Source organism: Emydura macquarii, unplaced genomic scaffold (genome assembly GCF_026122565.2).
Source record: "Emydura macquarii macquarii isolate MOO-44397 ecotype Brisbane River unplaced genomic scaffold, CSIRO-AGI_Emac_v2 contig_1790, whole genome shotgun sequence".
Lineage (NCBI taxonomy): Eukaryota > Metazoa > Chordata > Testudines > Chelidae > Emydura > Emydura macquarii.
In genome coordinates, this window is record NW_027131927.1 from 381,203 (window position 1) to 400,072 (window position 18,870).

At 40.3% G+C, this 18,870-nt stretch overlaps 1 protein-coding gene across 1 annotated transcript in view; it reads right to left on the reverse strand.

Annotated features, from left to right (window-relative positions):
- The window catches only part of PPP1R37 (protein phosphatase 1 regulatory subunit 37), a 76,896-nt gene that overhangs the window by 45,809 nt on the left and 12,217 nt on the right, over positions 1-18,870 (reverse strand). The window lies entirely within an intron of this gene.

An 18,870-nucleotide genomic window follows, 5' to 3' on the forward strand; every position in this document is an offset into this window, starting at 1 on the left:
GATATATACAGTTCTAGTTCACACTGCCACCAACTGATATATATTTAGCAAAAATCTTGAGATAATACCACACTAAAAAAAGGGGGGGAGGGGCATTCTTTAAGGCTGCTAAACTAAGAAGTTTAACAAATAATGCACTAAACCAAAGTATAGCAAAGATTTTAGAAACCACTTCCAACAGCAAATAAATGTAATAATTTTATAAAATAAAATAGGTTTGCAAAGACTTCATAGATTTCAAAGCCAGATGCACTTCTTATGATCATCTAGTCTGACCACCTGCATAACGCAGGCCAAAGAATTGCCTCCAGTGATTTTTTTCTTATGCATCGTCTTTAAGGTCAGAAGGGACTATCACGATCATCTAGTCTGGCCTCCTGTACATTGCAGGTCACAGAATCTCATCCACCCACTCCTGTAATAGCCTCCTAACCGCTGACTGAATTACTGAAGTCCTCAAATAATGATTTAAAGACTTCAAGTTACAGAGACTCCACCTGTTTAAACCTGCAAGTGACACGTGCTCAATGCTGCAGAGGAAGGCATGAAACCTTAAATTAGATCTGATTTTAGAAAAAGATCTGATCTTTAAGAATTTCAGGTGATGGAGAATCTAAAACATTCTTACTTAATGCTTCCAATAATTAGTTTTCATTACTATTAAATATATGCATCTTGTTTTCATTTTGAACCTTGCTGACTTCAGCGCCTATTGACTGGATCTAGTTATGCCTTTGTCGGCTAGACTGAAGAGCCCTCTGCTATCAGAAATCTTCTCCTTGTGAAGATGCTTTTAGACCATTATCAAGTCATCTTTAATCTTTTCTCTGATAAGCTAAATAGACTGAGCTCCTTAAATCTCACTGTGAGGAACATTTTCCAGACCACACCAAAATAATAATAATCTGTAATTCTCTGAACCCTCTCCAATGTTCAAACACACATTTGGACACCAGACTTGGATACAGTAGTGGTCTCACCGATGTCATGTGACCACCACCACTTCACTCTTGCTCAATATTCCTGTGTTAATATACCCAACTAATATATCAGCCCTTTTAGCAATAGCATCATATTTGAAACTCAGGTTCAGTTGCTTATCTACAGGCCAGAAGTCCTTTTCAGAGACATTGCTTCCTAGTCCCCAGTCCTGTAAGTATAACCTTCATTTTTTTTGTCCTTAGATGTATGCATTTGACCATATTAAAATACCAGTTTGATCGCACCTAGTTTATGAAGTGATTAGATAGATCACTGGCACAGAACTGTTTCACTATTTGTCACATTAACAATCTCTGTATCATTTGCAAACCTCAGCCATGATTTTATATCTTCTTCAATATTTTGTCAACAACCTGGAATAGCACAGAAACAAGAACCACTCCCTGTGGGACCCACAGAAACACCCTGCTAGTTGCCAATTCACAATTAATTACAATGAGACTGATCAGACAGCCAGCTTCTTCTCTCTTTAGCTGTGTGCAATATTGATTTTGCACAGTGCAAGTTTGTTTTATTTTTAAATCAGAATGTCATAGGGTGCCATGTCAAATATCTCACAGAAGTCCAAGTATACTATACGTTCTCTCTTTCAAGCACAGTGGTAATCTTGTCAAGGAACAACATGAAGTTCATTTGACAATACATATTTTCCTTGAAACCAGGTTCACTGTTTTAATTTCTAGCTTTCTAGTCTACATCACCTGTCACTGCTCCCCTTGCTGGACACGCACCAGGCTGCTATGTTTGAACCCACAATGCTGAGTCAGTGTGCTTTCAAGTTCCTTTGGGTCTGGGTAGGTTCTAGATGCTCATTCTTTCTTTGGTCTCTAGCTTGGTCCCTGGGCATAGACTCTGTTTGGCACCCATTCTCAGAAAGTCTGTGGCCTAGCTGCCTAGGCCCTGAGATCAGTGCCAAACTCCCTCCCTGCCCCAAACTCCCCCGTAGTTAAACATGCCCTCTCCAGAGCTCGCTCTACCTTAGTGGGTACTCTTGTTTATTGTTTAACCGTTTGGAGACATGATAGTTGAAGGCAATAAATCAGACTTTGCAGAGGGATTTCCAAACCACACAGTTTTTACTTTTAGACAGCACAAGTGATATATGGCTCCATTCAAAAGAAGAAACCCTTATATGCCATTCCTTGCCTCAGTTCTCTCAGCGCTCTAGAGCATTCTTTGGGAATTGGTCAATGTCCTTTCAGGGCTCCAGGTCCCCTTTCCTTGACTTCACTTCTCCAGCCTAGATTTTCTTTTTGCTCTGGAGTGGTCAGCAGCCTTGTCCTTATATAGCTCCCAGTGCCTTCTATCATGTGACTTACCCGATCAGTCTCAAACCCCATCAGATGATCTAGTCTTTGATTCCAAAAACACCTGGGACAGTAGGGTTTTCCCTTGATGATGGCCAGCTCTTCATCATATAGTGTTTCCATTTGAATAAAAGGTTATCAAGATTTATGCCTCATCACGGTTAATCCTCTGTTAGGTGCAAGAATTTATTATGACTCTTCCTGGGTTTTAGCTCAAAATGGAGACTACAGAGCTAAGGTGAAGGCACAGAACAGTTTTACAGACAAATGGCTTTCACAGAATAAAATGGCATTTGCAGATTGATACGGATACATCCAGACATACACAAATCTGTCACATCACCCGTTCCATTATTTTGCCTACGACTGCTGTCAAGCTAATTGGCATATCTGCAAACTTTCAGTCACGATTTGTTTTTTCTTCCAAGTAGTTTACAAAAGTGTTAAATAACATAAGGTCAAGAACAGCTTCTTCCTCCACTCCACTAGAAATACACCCACTTAATGATTCCCTGCCCACAATTAAAAACTGTGATCGGTCTCAATGTAATTCACTTCATGTGTGCCATGTTAATTTTGTGTTGTTCTCATTTTAAATCAAACTATTGCGCAGTACCAAATCAAATGCCTTAAAAGCAATCTGAGTATATATATTAGATGAAAACTATTGCCTGTATTTTATAGCTGCATTCACTTCTCCTAAAAACCAGGTTGTTCTAACCAGTGTGGCCTTTCTTGATTGTGGCTTTTTGGGCATCTAGTAAAATAATCTTAAACAGCTCCTAATAATCATTCAAATTTTTCTGTCAATGTTTCTGAACTGTCAATAGCTCTACATCACATATATCATTACTTGTTTAAAAGTGCTACCAAACACACCCTTAACCCACTCTACTCTTCCTAAAATCAATGGTGCAACCAATTTAACATTTCAATCATTTAAATCCTCCCTCCAGTAATGCCAGCTATGTCAGAATTTCTCTCATTCAGAAGCATTTCAAATTCCTTTAATTTATTAGTCAGACTGCTAGCAAACAAACTGTATATAAATAAAGCAAATGCATGCCAGGGTTCTGATGCACTGGAAGCTGCTGAACAAGAACACCACATTAAAGAATGCATAGATCTAATTACAAGGTAGTAATAATCCACTGTGGATTGCTGGGGCAGAATGATCCTCATTTATAAACAAGGATAATTCTATCACTAACATAATTGTCAGGAAGCACTAGAAATGTCCAGTTACGTTTGCCCCACACAAATTATAATGCAGTCCCTGAAAGCCAAACAGGAAGAATTTTGGCAAATCCAAGTACTAACAAGGTTCTGGTACACTAGGCTTGTATCGCGATCCATAACAAAGCCACATGTTAAAGAGAATCTACAATTTTACCTGCTGTTTGAGGAAACATTGCTAAAATGACCAAAATCAGGTTTTGATTTAATTTTGTTTTAGTAAACAAGTTGATCTGACAGAGAGCATTCTTTTTAAAGACCAGTTTCTTTTAGCATGATTAGTTTTTTGTGTGTAGGCTGCTTTAAAATCTCTTTAATTGTTTTGTTCCTAATGTAAAAGCAAACAGTACTTTTGCTTTAAGAAGGCTGCCTTGTCCCTATATACACACCACTGGTTACAGACGCCCGAAAGAAAAGCCATAGCAGTCAAACCCAGTTGGAACTACTGGGTAAGAACAGCTGATATGCAGGGCACTGTAGCCCAGAGTTTGGTCTAATAGTAGAGCAACTGCATAATTCCACCTACAAATAGGGAAAGGCACAAGGCCTGACACCTGAGGGATGCAGTCAGAGAGTCCAGAAAGGAGACAGAGGGTGCAGCTAGCCCTGTAACTTTGCCATACACAAACAGAGCCATTTATACAGAGTCACTTTTCAGAGCAGGACTGTGACCTATGAATGCTTGTGCTTTAGATTTGTAGCAGAGATAGGAATGCCTCCGCAAATCCACCACCTGGGTTTTAGTACACTGCAAGTCACACCTTTTTCCTCATTCTTTTCAGCTACTAATTGCCGCACCATGTTTACAGATAAAAACATCATGCCAAATGTCTATATTTGGTCCTTTTACCCAGATCTTGTAGAACATTCAGGCTACTGAAAGTCCTTATGGTAAACCTTCCAAGGATCTGCCAGCAACATCTAAACAGCTGAGAAATAAACTACCACAAAAAGAAAGCTAGCAGCAATCCCATACAGGCAATCCAGCAGAAAATCAATCACCTGCTACAAGATAGCTGCGATTTTAACTCACACTTTCATTCCAATTGAACTAGACTTTTTAAGAGAGACCAGAAGACAACATTGGGATAGTATTTCTTTTTTCGGCAAGCTTAAGAGTTTACTCCAAGGCCAAATCATTCCTCTTGGGAGATCCTATGCAGACCATGATGCTACTGAAGAAATTTGTCTGAACAGTAGGTCTATTAGTGTTGAATTGGGAAACACACTTCGAGAGTCTATACAAAGTACATGTGGGATTTTTCTTTTATTAAGGCCAAGTTACTTGGACAAAAAACTTAGTTACAGATGACTCTTGGAAGGGTCCCTTCTACGTTAATTTTTGTTCCTTCCCATTTTAAGGTCTACTCTTTACACATAAACCAAACTATGAATGAATAAAACTTCTGTTTGCAACAATTTAGCCTGTGGCGCCAACACTGGCAGAAATATTTCCTGGTTGAATTCCGTCTTGTGGCTTAATGGCAAATATTTGCCATGTCTATAAAATTCTTGAATACTGATGATAAAGTTCCGAAGAACAGTTATCAACACGTCCTTATAGGATTGGCAATGTCCTTTCAAGGCCAACTTATTACAGTGGAAGAACAGAATTTAAATACTGAACTGTAAATAATCATTTTGCTTGCTGTAAAACATTCATGGAGTGATTGTATTACATGTCCTGGTTTAAAGGCAAATTGTTTTTTTTTAAATTCATTAACAGCTGGTTAAGAGATCACTTGAACAAAGTCTATAAATACCTGTGTGAGAAGATTTTCCTGATATCACAGGGTTCCTTAATCTAGCAGACAGAAGCCTACGATGCAATGGCTAGAAACTGAATTTAGACAAATTCACTCTGAAAATAAGGTGCAGATTTTTAGCAATAAAGATAATTAATCACTGATGCAAGAATTGCCGGACTACATAATCATAATGATCCCTTAGTCTTAATCTAGGGAAGCCTGAAATCATTAGCAGAATGTAATACAAATAAACTTTTCTACGGACTTAAATTGCAAATCTATAGCTGTATAAAAAGTTAAATTGAAAGGTATTTTTATTAGAGCGCCCAAAGTTCAGTATCTCCTGAACTAAACTAAAATGGCATCACTAACACTAAAAGCAGTATACACAGAACACCCCTACAGTAAGTGAAAGTGAGGACATGAACTAAAGGAGTGTCCCTCAACCTTTTTGATACCAGGGATTGGCTTGCTGCCTTCCTAAGCTGTGTCGGAGAGATCTCAGGGACCGGGGCTGGTCCACAGACCAGTCCTTGAAAAACACTGAACTAGAGCAGGGGGAATAGAGAATGCCACGGGTGTAAACTCCAAACAAAATACCTTTAAAGAAAAAGTCTTAACAGTGAACTTAAAGTAATCAATATTCAATTAATTTTTGTTTTGACCTGATGTCATGCTACCTTCCCTGGGATGCGATCTCAGCAGTCAGGCCTATTTACTATATGGGTGCAACATCTAAAAGAAAAACCCAGGTCCTACATGAAGTGGCGACGAAGAGGGGCACTGAGTAACGGGTGCTTGAGGATCAGCTACTGACCCTGTAACTGAAAAGGTGAGTGTTTGGTGTGTTTGTTGTATCTGCGAAGCTTTCAGGCTTCTAACCCAGCCATGTGTTTGGTTTGCTTTTGTGTACCTGAGAGATGTATGACCAGGCTTTTAGACCCATTTATCAAGCTGAAAGTTTGAAGTCTGAGTGGTTGATTCCTCCCTTTTAATAAAGGGAATATTTAAACATTTTCAACTGATACAAAACAGTCCTTTTGAAATGAAATGGTTTCAGTTCACTGGATCAAAGAATAAATGTGTGTGCATGCCTGTCTGGACAACTGTCCCTGTGGAAGACGTCCATTTTGACAAAACCACATTTTCCAATGACAAAACATTCCAGTCAGAAAAATTCCACCAGCTCTGAAAGTTACATATTCTCATTCCTGGAAATTAAAGTACTCCAGTGATATCTTCAAGGAGGGAAAAAAATTCTACCATCAAAAAAATACCTGTGAGGTAGGAAGCCACACCAGACATTCATTGAGCCAAGCTCCCAGCAGTTACCGTGGAATATTCCTATACAGAGGATAGGAACTTAAATATTGTAGGACCACATTCACGACAGAGTAGAAAATATGAAGTTGCTAAGAGTTCTCACTATCACTCAGTGAAGATACAAAGGTTAGTTTTGGGTTTTTTTTAAATTAGAAAATGAAGATAGAGTAATAAACCCACAGAGACCAAAATTAGCTACAGACCTACAGCTTCCAAGAGAAGGTGGGAGGGCTGGGCCATTCAGCTCTGAAAGAAATGCTCCAACAGAGGTCAAACCTAGAGTCATAACATGATGTTGAGTCCAAGGAACTCGGTCTTGAAAAGTTACATGGAATGCTGTTGCTGGGACCTGACAAACTGACAACATTTGAGTCAAAATGTTTTACCTTCCCTCTACCATACGACGCCCCTCACAGCATCATCATTGGGGTCAGAGGGAATTAACTCCCATTTGCCACCCTATAGCTATCTTTTGACTTTCAGAGATCCTATTCTTTTGTCTTTTCAGTGTTCTTAGATTTGATCTGGTCCTACAAATTTTGTATGTCTATTCAGGGTAGTGGCTTGCAACTTCAGTTCTAGCCAGTGTCAATTCCCTATATATTACATTTTTAAGTTATACACATCTCCCCTCCTCATGTGTATAAGTGTCTAGGGTTTTATATGAAATTAGTATTGAGGTAATCAAGAATAAGTCTTTAAGTTGCAAATATAAAATGCAAGTGTTTTTACTCCAACGTGCTTAGATGCTACCCTGTATTCAGGTTCTTATACTAGGCCCATCACTATGATATCCAAGTGCCTCTTTAAAATCCTCAGCATAGTCCATCTTGGGATTTGCTGATTTTTTCCCCCACTCCCACGTCTAAAGCGCTTCCCAAATACTGGTGGTGAAACTCAATCCTCCACAACAGAATCCAGATAGTTTGGACTGAAAACATTTTAGGAGCTGAGAAAGGAATAACGACAGCACAGGGTACAGGAGTGAGGGCCTCTCATCCAATGTCCAGCACACAAAGTAAAGTTTGGTATCTTCAGGGATCCAAATACCCTGAGTGTGGAACATCTGAGAAGGCTACCCCTCCATGAGCATAGATGTGCTCACTGTTACCACCATTTGCCCAGGAGAAATGCAGAAGTCTCATTAATTCAAGATAGTGCATCGCAGAAAGAGTGTCACATGGGTGGGGTAGGAAAATCCCTGTATGACTGGCCTGGGTGCAATGAGACTGCAGAATCCACAGATATTCTCAGATTTTCCTAGTGCACAAAGCATGCTTCTAGGTGCCACCACCCAGTCACCCAACATATGCAGCAGCCAGTAGCAACTGGTTTGATGTGCCCTTCCTGCCACGCTCATGATATCTTGGGTTTGCATAGGGAAACGGAGGGTTTTCAACTGAACTATGTCTTATTCTAGCAGGGCTCCTACACATTCCCAGCTTCTTGCAGAGACAAAGATTCCCTTTCCTCTAAAGGAAAGAGTGCATGATGACGTGTTTCATTTTATGACAATAGCTAATGTTGTGGTTTATAAGGAACATTTTTTAGACTAGAGATGAATATATATTCACCATGTGCATTTGCACCTGACTTAAGTGTTCAATTGTTATATGACAACAGTAAATCAATTTACAAAGAAATTTTGTAAAATTATGCTAATTTACAATGTAAATTATACAGAAAAATGCAGTTTAGCTTCATACAGCCTACAAGTGTTACAAAAGTTCAGTTTCATTTTCACTATTATTCATGATACGCTATCAATATTAAAACCAGAAGTGAAATGTTTACAGTTTCTGAAGACTTTTCTGCCCAGCTGTTCAAATCCCAGATGCAGAAAATCATTTTAACTAAGTCACTAAGTTTTAAAGACAATGTGCATTCAGAAAAATTACATTCCTTTCTTAAATGAACAGAGATCATTTTGGTTAACAACTAATTTAAACCTCAATTTTGCAGCTACTGAAATAAGGGAGGAGGAGGAGATGTTATTTTTTTAAACCTTGTAATGCCCTTGAAAAAGCTGGGTTGATTTTCATTATGTAAGATTTGTAGAAAATAGTTTCAAAATTTAGCTACCAAGGTTGTTTCAGCAAGTCAATGGCATTTGACGTGACAAAGGAATACTGTAATTTAGTATTTCAAAGATCAATTACACACACACACACTACATTCATGTTATTTAAAACCACAAATTAGTGAAATGAGTTTTATCTAAATGTGCCCAGAATATCATCACCATTGCCTTCATTTGTCTCTAGTACTGACTTGGCTGCTTCCAGCAAGTTTGCCTTAAAAATCAGAGCAAGAACATTTAAACAGAAACCACTCCTTTTGATCTAAGACAACAGCAACCATGCTTTCTCCTCAAGCTATATTCTAATAAAAGTCATTATGATTTAGTAAACACCTGAACACTTTCAGAATGAGCAGGGCATAAACAAGGATGTGTCTTTACAGCATTGTCTATGGACCATTGTGCACAGTGGGAGACAGATTCAAGAGCTCAGTCTTCCACCCAACATACAACCTGTAGCTACAGCAGGTTTACCTGCAGCCAAATCTTAATGTTTCAAAGTAATAGAGGACCCTTAGGGTGTTTTTTAAAATACATGTTTCTTCCCTGTTCAAATTTTTGAAAATCCCAGCCTTCAAGTCCTTACTAGTAATATTTTAAGGCATCCAAGGGAGTTTTAAGCATCCAATAACCACTGAATTCCAATGAGAGCTGGGTCTTTATGTAGATTTTAAGGTCAGAATAATGAACCACTATGATGTGGTCTGACCTCCTGCATAACACAGGCCACTGAATTTTACCCAACAATTCCTGCATCAAGCTCATAACTAGGGGGCTACCACACCCCCTGCTTGAAGTGGTTTCCATTATATACAGGGTTTAGAGTTTCGTTCAATGGCTCTCGGCACCACCATTATAAAAATTGTTCCAGCATGCCTGCATAACGTTGAGTCAGGGCATGTCTTTCAGAAAAACATCCCATCTTTAAAACATTCCAGTGACAGAGAACCCATCATAGCTTTTGTTGAATTGTTCCAATGGGAAATTCTAATAAGGTGCACATTTTAAAGTTATTTCTAACTTCAACTAGCTTTGGCTTCCAGCTGTGGGATCTTGTCACATATCAATCTGCCAGACTAAACAGCCTTCTACTTTCAAACACCTTATCTCTATGCAGGTACTTATACAGATCATGGTCAAATAATCTCTTAATCTTCTCTTTGATAGAGAGACTGGGATTCTTTAGTCTATAATGCAGATTTTTCAGATCTTGATTTATTCTCATAGCTCTTTTCTGAACTTTCTGCAAGTTTTCAACATGGTTTTTGAAGCACTGATAACAGAACCAGACATAGTATCCACTAATGGCCTAACTAATCCTAGAGAGAGAGAGACAGTATTACCTTCATTTTTCTATTTGATATTCACCTGTTTATATGTCCAAGGTTTACATGAAACTTCTTGCAGCCACAGCACTGCATTGTGAACTCATGTCTAGTTGATTTGTCACCATGACCTCCAAGTTCTTTACAGAGTTACTGCTTTCACGGATATAGCTCTATATACAGGATACATCCTGTAAGTGTGGACTTAATTCTTTGTTCCTAGATGTAGTGCAACTAAACTGGCTAGTTCTCACACACTGTCACAAGGCTACAAGGTTCAGGTTTTCATTGTTTTACAAAGAATGAAATCCAAATGAAAAAAAAAATCAAAACCGACACTTATGTTCACGTTAGCTTTTTTATTTTATTTTAATAAACCTAAATTTTGAACCTAAATTAATTAAAAACACCTCTTAAAGGAACACCTTTTAAGTTTCCTTTAAATAACAGCCTCTGGTTTCTTCTTGCTCAAAGAACATATATCCTAGAGAAGGACGTTGTCATAAGTGAGTCATCTCTTGCCTGTTAATTTCATTTTTCCAAGTGTGGAACCTGCACACAAAAGTTCTCCCAGATTCAACCTCTGAACTGTGGACTGCCAATGGGTGAAGTGAATCTGCTGCTTCAGCAGCAAATATAAAAGCCAGTCAGCAAGGTCTCTTCAAGGTTTTATTCTTGAGGGCCAGAGGGAAGTGTACACAGGAAAACAATGGTTTACTATGACAAGAAAAACTTCTCAACATGGACTACAATTCACTCCTGTGAGCCTGGATGGGTCTCCTCTCCTTCAAATCACCAATAGAGCTATGCTACTTGTATTCCCTCAAAACCCTAAAATTGCTTCTCTTTTTCAAACTCAATAAAGTAGCAAAAGAACAATCTTTGTGAAGATCTTTAAAATATTTCTAAGTTTATATAGGAAGGAAAACAGAGCATTAACTCTTTATAAGCCAGCTGAATTGGGTTGACTTGCCATTCTTAGTATTTGTAAATATTACCAAGCCCATCACTTAAGAGTAGTTCTTGACTAGACTGGGGATACACAAGGAGAAACGCTGGATAGTCGAGCAGTTAGCTCTTCTTGGTGGAATGCTGGACAAAGGGATTTGGTTGAGGAATTGTAATCTGACCTCACTACTAAATTCACTAGAAACATGGGATTCTCTTCCAAAGAAACTAAAGCCCTGATCACACATCTGACTCCATACAGGCATAGAAGTACTCCCACACAAAGTCAGCTGCAAGATCAGGTCCTAAATCTGTTTTCATTTCCTCTACCACCGATAGAATTGAAATCCTCATTTTTCGTTTACGTCAATGAAAGGGAACTTTGAAGGCTACATAAACCTGCCTTCTTCCTTCCCTCTCCCCAGTAACTTCTGAACACTAACATTTATTTGCTTTGAAACAGACTAAGGAGTCCAATCCCCAAGGTTGGATATAAATCGCAAAAATCAAATGAGTCATCCAAGGCAAATGTAGAGAGACTTCAGAGATCTTTCAGTAACATGGAAAATTTAGCACAGACTATTATAAAAGGAGCTATGTATTTAGTTTACGTAAATCTTTCCATGAGAACAGCCTCTCTTTTAAAAAGGAAACCAGAGATAGGAGAAAAATGATCCAGGTAAATAAAAACTATGCCCAGAGAGCAGCTGCTTGTAGTAACTTTCTTTGGTAACAGCACAAATTATTGTGTGGGCAGAACAGGACACCATTCAGATAAAGACAAAAAGAGTTCAAACAGGCCAGGACACTATGAATCACACTTCAAAGGTATTTAGACACCTAATGTTGTACCTAGGCACCTAATGGAATTTTTTTAAGCATCTAAAAAATGAGTGGGAGATAGATACCCACTTAGGTATCTTTCTGCAACACTAGGTGGATAAATACCTTTGATATCTGGTCCTAAACTTTTCTAGGTTCTCACGAGTGCTTCAAGAGGGGCTGCCCCTTCAGAGATTACTTCAATCTCTGATTTTCAAGTCTCATATCTTGCAGTGTTTGTGTTGAATGTGTGCACTGGTAAGGGGTATATCCTGGGTGGCCATGTGAATCTGGTCTGTCACTGCTAGAGAAGACCAAGCCTAGGAATGACCAAGGTAATGAAGCTCTGAAGGGTACAGATCCTCCCCTCTGGGCTAGAGGTTGGGCAAGGCAGTCCTTTTGCTTCAGTGCAGTTCAAACACACACGGCAGACAATTGTAGCTTCAAGGAGGAATTTGTAATTGCCATATTTTCTGTCCCCTTTGTTATCTTAACAGTTTCTACTATTAAACTCTGAAAGCGCATACAGCCGCCTCTGGTGGAGACGGAGGAATGCCTGGAAGGACACTACTGATCTTAGGGAGAGTGCGGAAAGCAGAAAACCTTGTGCTATTTGGTTACGTTTCAGCCTATTATATGAAGTCTAACTGTAACCACTGGCATGTGAATTGATATACAAAGGGTAGTGTATATCAGAACAAAAAACTCTTTGGGACAGGAGACAGGAACTAGTTCATTTTTTAAAATCCACAGAGCATCATTCATACTCACAATACTATACAACAGTTCCACTTCCTGCTTACAAAAAAACCTGAGATGACCCATAGGTGATCATGGCATCCTTCATGCAGCGTGACCTCACACACACAGTACGTGCGATCATACTGCATGGACACAATTTTGTAAAGCAAGTCTGCTGTGGCAGCAGACTCATTCAGGGACGAGACAGAATCAGCCTATGGGTCACGCGTTGGACCAGCCCTAAAGAGTATGTTGTGTTGGAAGTCCACAATTTTGCTTTTCCATTGGTAACAGTAAGTAAAATACAGCTCTGGTAAGCGGATTAAGAGGTCATTGGCAAAACAGCAATATAGCTTATTCAACATTGCATGTCTCCCCCTTCCCACTCAACCAAAAAAAAAATCCCATGTTAATTAGGTTACAAAACAAGCACTCAAAAGTTAGGAAATGCCAGATTTAAGGCTGCCAGTACAATCTTAATTCTGCCCCCTCATGTGGCCAACCTGTCCAGTGAATGAGACAGATGCCCTGTGGGGGAAAAAAAGCATGTGATCATGTAATTACAGACTATCATAATTCAGCCAATTTGTGCATATGCATTAAGGTTGTGTAGGCAGCCTTAAACCTGGTATTTCTTAACTTTGCAATATAAATAGCATTCTCTTAGAAAAGGGTTTTTTTAAACCCTAGGAAATTGCATTTAAGAAAGTAGAATTCTTTTAACATTTCCTTATGTTCAATTTAACAGCCCAGACATCCTGAGGAAGGTTTGAAACCTGACGCTTCAGCAGTGCAGCCTAGACCTCTATCACTGGAAGTATGGAGTAGCTAGCTGGCAGCAGCAGGAGGCTATTTTCCCAGAGGGAGACAGATGACTGCTGGGTCCAAGAGCAGGATGGGGGAGCATAGCCCAGCCCAGCCCTTCTACCACTCTGAGCTGGGGGAAATTCCTGCCCCATGTAGTACCCTAGAGGTGGAACTAGGACAGAAACCTTATGCCAAACTCAGAGGGTAAATGGGAGAGTGGACCTAGCCCACCTCCGCAGCCCAACCCCTATACAACCACTCTGGCAGCTGGAGGTACATTGTCTTCCCTGGCAGTGACGTGGGCCCAGCTTTTTAGAATGTTCACATCCAGTCATTCTGGCAGGATACCAAATTTTTCCTGAGGAATGGAATTTGACAATTTATCTCAGCAAAACCTGAAATAAATTTCACAGGAGACCAAAAAAAAGTCACTTTTTGCCAGCCAAATTTCAGAGGCCTCCTGCAAACAATGGAGGTATGAGAGCGTCTCAAAAGATTATTACATAAATTGTGGACAGCGATAGGAAACAAATATAAGGGATGCTATCAGCTCCTGTTTGTAGCAGTGACATTCAGAAGAGTTTCACTATTACACTTTTTCATTTTTGATCAAAGAGTAAATCTGGGTGTATTCTAATTTGTGTCACAGGCATTTTCAGTAGTTGGTAGTCTAGTGGAGGGAGATCAATTTACAGTAACTGCACTTGGCCATCTGCCCAGAGCAGCTCAGCCACATAAAGCTTACTCAGAGGATCAATGCAAAAATGGTTTTTTGAGGGCTTAAACCTATGCAGTATTTCTTTTTAAGTCTCAAATGGTTCTCTTTGGCAGGTTTTATTAGGAAATAAATAAATCAGACTGGCTTGTTTGGCAAGCTTTAAAAATATTCAGGGAAAAAAGGAGAGCTTTCATTCCACTCAAGGAACAAGGCATGTATTTCTAACTCTAACTAACATGAGACAGAGCAGAGAGGTTTCACCATTCCCACTTCTCCAAAATCACCATGGCCACAATCACAAAGGGGCCCTTCATCATTATCAGCGATCTCTGTTGCTTTTAACATTCTGGATTGTTCTCCCCCTCTCTTGGCTTTCATGACTCTGCTTTTTGGATTCTCTTATCTTACCAATGACTCCTTCAGTGTCTCCTTGTCCTCCCCCCACCACTCCTCTGTTCCCTCCTGCTCTTTATTGAAGAGATCACTTGCTACCTTTACCCCAAGTGGGGCACACTCCTGCTTTAGGTAGGAATCTTGGTAGACCTTACACCTAAAGTCTCTGCTCTCATTTCCTTCTATTCTTTCACTTCTTCACTCACTTTGGCTCACTCTCATGCAAGGCTTTGTAGTATCATACTGTCCCCTATACCAACCCTCTTCTCCATTTTTCTCCTTCAAAGTCCACTTCTTCCAGGAAGATTTCCTTTCTGCTACAATATTCTCTCTACCTCCTTCCTTCTATACCTCCATAATATGGAAAACCAAGCAGCAGCATGAAGGTGGGTGGCAGGCAAAGAAAGGTCAATCAACACAATACTAACTAAAACCTCAGAACATTTTCTGTTTGGGTTACCTCCCCCAAGCCCTCCCCTAGCTCAGACCCATTTTTAAAAGGATGTTAAAAAATTGGAGAAGGTATAGAGAAGAACCATAAAGTGATGAAAAATGCCTAATAGTCAGTGAAAGACATACAGCGCTCAATCTGTTTCACTTACCAAAAGATCAAGAGGTGATTAATTACAGTGTAAGTACCTTAAAGGGAAGAAAAATACCCTCTACTAAATAGCTCTTTATTTTAGTGGGAAAAGGCATAACAAGACCCAGACAAACTCAAAATTAGAAATAAAGATATAGATATGTGCATTAACAGTGAGGGTGATCAACTACTGAAACGGATTATCACTGGAAATGGTAGATTCGCTATCTCTTGATGTCTTCAGACCAAGGCTGAATGCCTTTCTGGAAGATATGATTTAGTCATATACAAGTGCTTGGGCTTGATACAGAGGTGACTGGGTGAAGTTCTATGACCTATTTTATTAATGAGATCTGACTAGATAATGATCTAATTGTTGCTTCTGGTCTTAAAAAGTCTAAGCAATCAGTTTCTATGGTGCCCAAAAGCCGAGCATACACCATACTGGTGATGTGATGCTACAGACTCCCCCCACTGGAGCCAATCTCTGGGTACAAGCTTTTCTACTGTGTTTTAATGTGATATAGAGGTCAGTGACCCTAGAAAGTCCACCATCACCAGAGAGCTAGAGATGTTTGACATCAATACAGCCACTGCCTGTGAAGCCAGGCTAGCTGACACAGGCTCTCTATGCCAGATGCATTATACTTTTTTCTGACATGGATAAAATAAACAAGACCTCTGTGAAGAAAGGGTGGGTTTTGCAGTCAAAAACTCATTAGTACCCAGGGCCAAATGTCCTGCTCCAACAACAGAACATATACCACGAAGAATATCTACCATGCGTGGTTTTGCCAACATCATCAATACCCACGCTCCAACACTTTCCTCCATTTCCACAGAGAAGGACTTGTTCTATAAGCAGCTTGCCAGCGTCATCTGTAAGCTACCACCGAGCAAGTGACTCTCTGCTGGGACTCTTCAATGCTAGAGAATCAGCTCAGATCATGAGATGTGCCCATGATTCACCAGCCACCATGGAGCAGTAAAAGTGCACAACAATGACCAAAGCATATTGGAGCTATGCACCCACCGAGGGCTGTGAATTACCATCATGTACTTCCAAAGGTCACTGCCAGAAAGTCATGTAGACACCCCAGATCCAGACACTGGCACTGACTGGATTTAATTGTCAGTCACAGAAAACCCCTACAAGACATCCTCCATATTCTCAGTATTCACAGAGCAGATTGTGACACAGACCATGCACTTGGCTGCAAAATAGTTTCGCTACAGAAATCCAATCATACCAAATAAAGCTGTTGCCCACATATTAACATCAACAACACAATTCATTATGAATCTCAGGGATGCTGTCATCAACTGATCTCTTTGAATGCTGCATGGAACACACTCAGAATAAATATCCTTACAGCTGCAATATCAGTTTTTGGTAAAAAGACTGTATGAGATAAAGACAGTTTGTAGCATACTTTGAAGAAATTCTTCCAGTTACTGAAGCAAAGCACACAGCATCTCTCCATCACAACAGGAACTCCTCTTCTGAGAGATGTGCTAGCCTCAGAGTGCCCAAGAGCACATTACAATGAACAGCAAGGCAATGAGCTCAATCATACTGGCTAGATTTGTGTGAGAAGATACAAACATCCTTAGAGAATGGAGATCGTAAAGGTATGTATGATAGAATCAAGAAAGCAATAGATTGTTCAGCCAAAAAGACTGCCTCTCTCAACTCTCTTAATGGAGACCAGGGTGGATAAAAATCTATGGGGTTTTTTATTATTATTTAAATCTGAATCAAAGGGAGTGCATCACATCATGGTAATCAGCTAATTTTTTTTTAAATGAGTACTATTCTGTCAAAATGTAACTTAAAATCAGAAGCAGAAAGTCCATCAACAGCTACAATACCAGCTATTGCCCTTCATTTTGTAACAGTACAGAATTGAGACTTCCAACCTGTTTACATTAGAAAATACTTCCCAGCTGTAAGGGAGGGTGCTCAGGCAAAAAAACATGATTAAAAGAACAGTAACAGCCCACAAAGCAAGCACATCACTCAAGCTCATACCCTGCAATCATCTCCTGGCTTCTCTAATTTTCCCACATTCCCAGTTTGTGTTTTGTTCGAGGATCCTCCTCTCCAACTTTCTGTCCTTAGCCCCCTCTTCTTTTCCTTCTACAACCTTGTCCATGGGCAAACTCATTCACAGAAAAATTCAATTACCATTTCTAAGGATAAGATTATGTCATGGAGGTCACAGATTCCGTGACTTCCAGAGACTTCTGTGACATTTACTGCTTCAGCTCTGGGGCAGGGCTACCCCCCACAGCTCCTAGCCCCTACAGGAGGGGATCCAGACCTCCCTGCCTCTGATGGCAGTGGGAAAACCCCCCACAGTTCCTGGCTGCCACAGATGGGAGGGCCCTGGCAGCTCCCTGCTACCGCTGGCAGCTGGGGGACAGACCCAAAGCTCCGAGTCACCATGGAGGCCGGCCGTAGGGGCCCTGCAGACCCAGAGCTCCCAGCCCTCCCTGGCATTCTGAGTCCCATGGGCAGCGGGGGTCCCGGAGCGGTCAGCTGTGACAAGTTTTACCTATCCCACAGCAGAGCTGGGGCTCTAATCGCCCCCAGTCAGCCCCATTTGGTCACAGTTATTTTTAGTAAAAGTCAGGGACAGGTCACAGGCTTTGTGAATTTTTATTTATTGCCTGTGACCTGTCCCTGACTTTTACTAAAAAATAACCATAATAAATATCTAAACCTTAATCCTCTTTACGCTAATGTGTCGGAGATCTACCTTTCAATTCTGAACCCATCACCTTTTGTCCAAACTAAAACGTTGGCCTATCTTTCTAACATCTCCTCATGGGTGTCTAGCCAGCCTCTGTTTCTGACAACTTCTCACAGACAACCTGCTATGAGCTTAACCACAGCATGGCCAAAACAGAGCTCTCCCTCTCCTGAAGCTCACTTTCCTTTCTCAGCCACCATGGACAACACACCATCCTCCCTCTCACTCAGGCCCATAACCCGGGTATAGCCTTTGACTGTTCCCCTTCCAGAGACACACTAGCAGGCAGATCTTGCCTTTCTTCCTGAACAAGATCTAAGATCCAGCCTATCCTTTCTGTCCACACATCCAAAAGTCTCATCCAGATCATCACCATCTCACATTAACTACTTCAACATCCTCCTCCTAGCTGGCATTGACAAACGCCATATTGGCCCACTTATATCCATACAAAGCGTTGCTACAAAGATCATTTTCCTACTTCAACCACATCACCCCCCTTCTTGGCATCCCTCCATTGGCTCCATTTAAAGAGGAGGATTTCCAGATTTAATCAAAGAGGTTAGCAAGGTCTGTTAGGGAGAAAGAATACAGAAGAAGCTTTCTTGTAATTTAGTTGACTTCAGTCCCAGCAAAACAACAGAATAGCCAATACCAAACTATCAATAAAAAATTAAAGGACAAAATAATTAATGCCAATCAACAAGGTTTCATGGAAGACAGGTCTTGTCAAATGAACTTGATATAATTAAATTGACAAGATTACAAGTCTGGTCAATAAAGATAGCTATGCTGACAGTACCATGTGATAGTCTAACGCTATGTCTACAGACCCTATGGCAGCCCTGTACCGCTGCAGATGTGCCACTGTAAGATCTCCCATGAAGCCCCTCTATGCAGACGGGAGCTTCTTCCATCAACATAATTAAACCACCCCCGAGTGGCAGTAGCTATGTTGGCAGGAGAGCATCATCAGCGCTTTTGCCAATGAAACTTATGTCAGTCAGGGGAGTATTTTTTTCACACCCCTGACCAACAAATGTTTTACCGACAAAAGACCTACTGTAGACAAAGCCAGAGT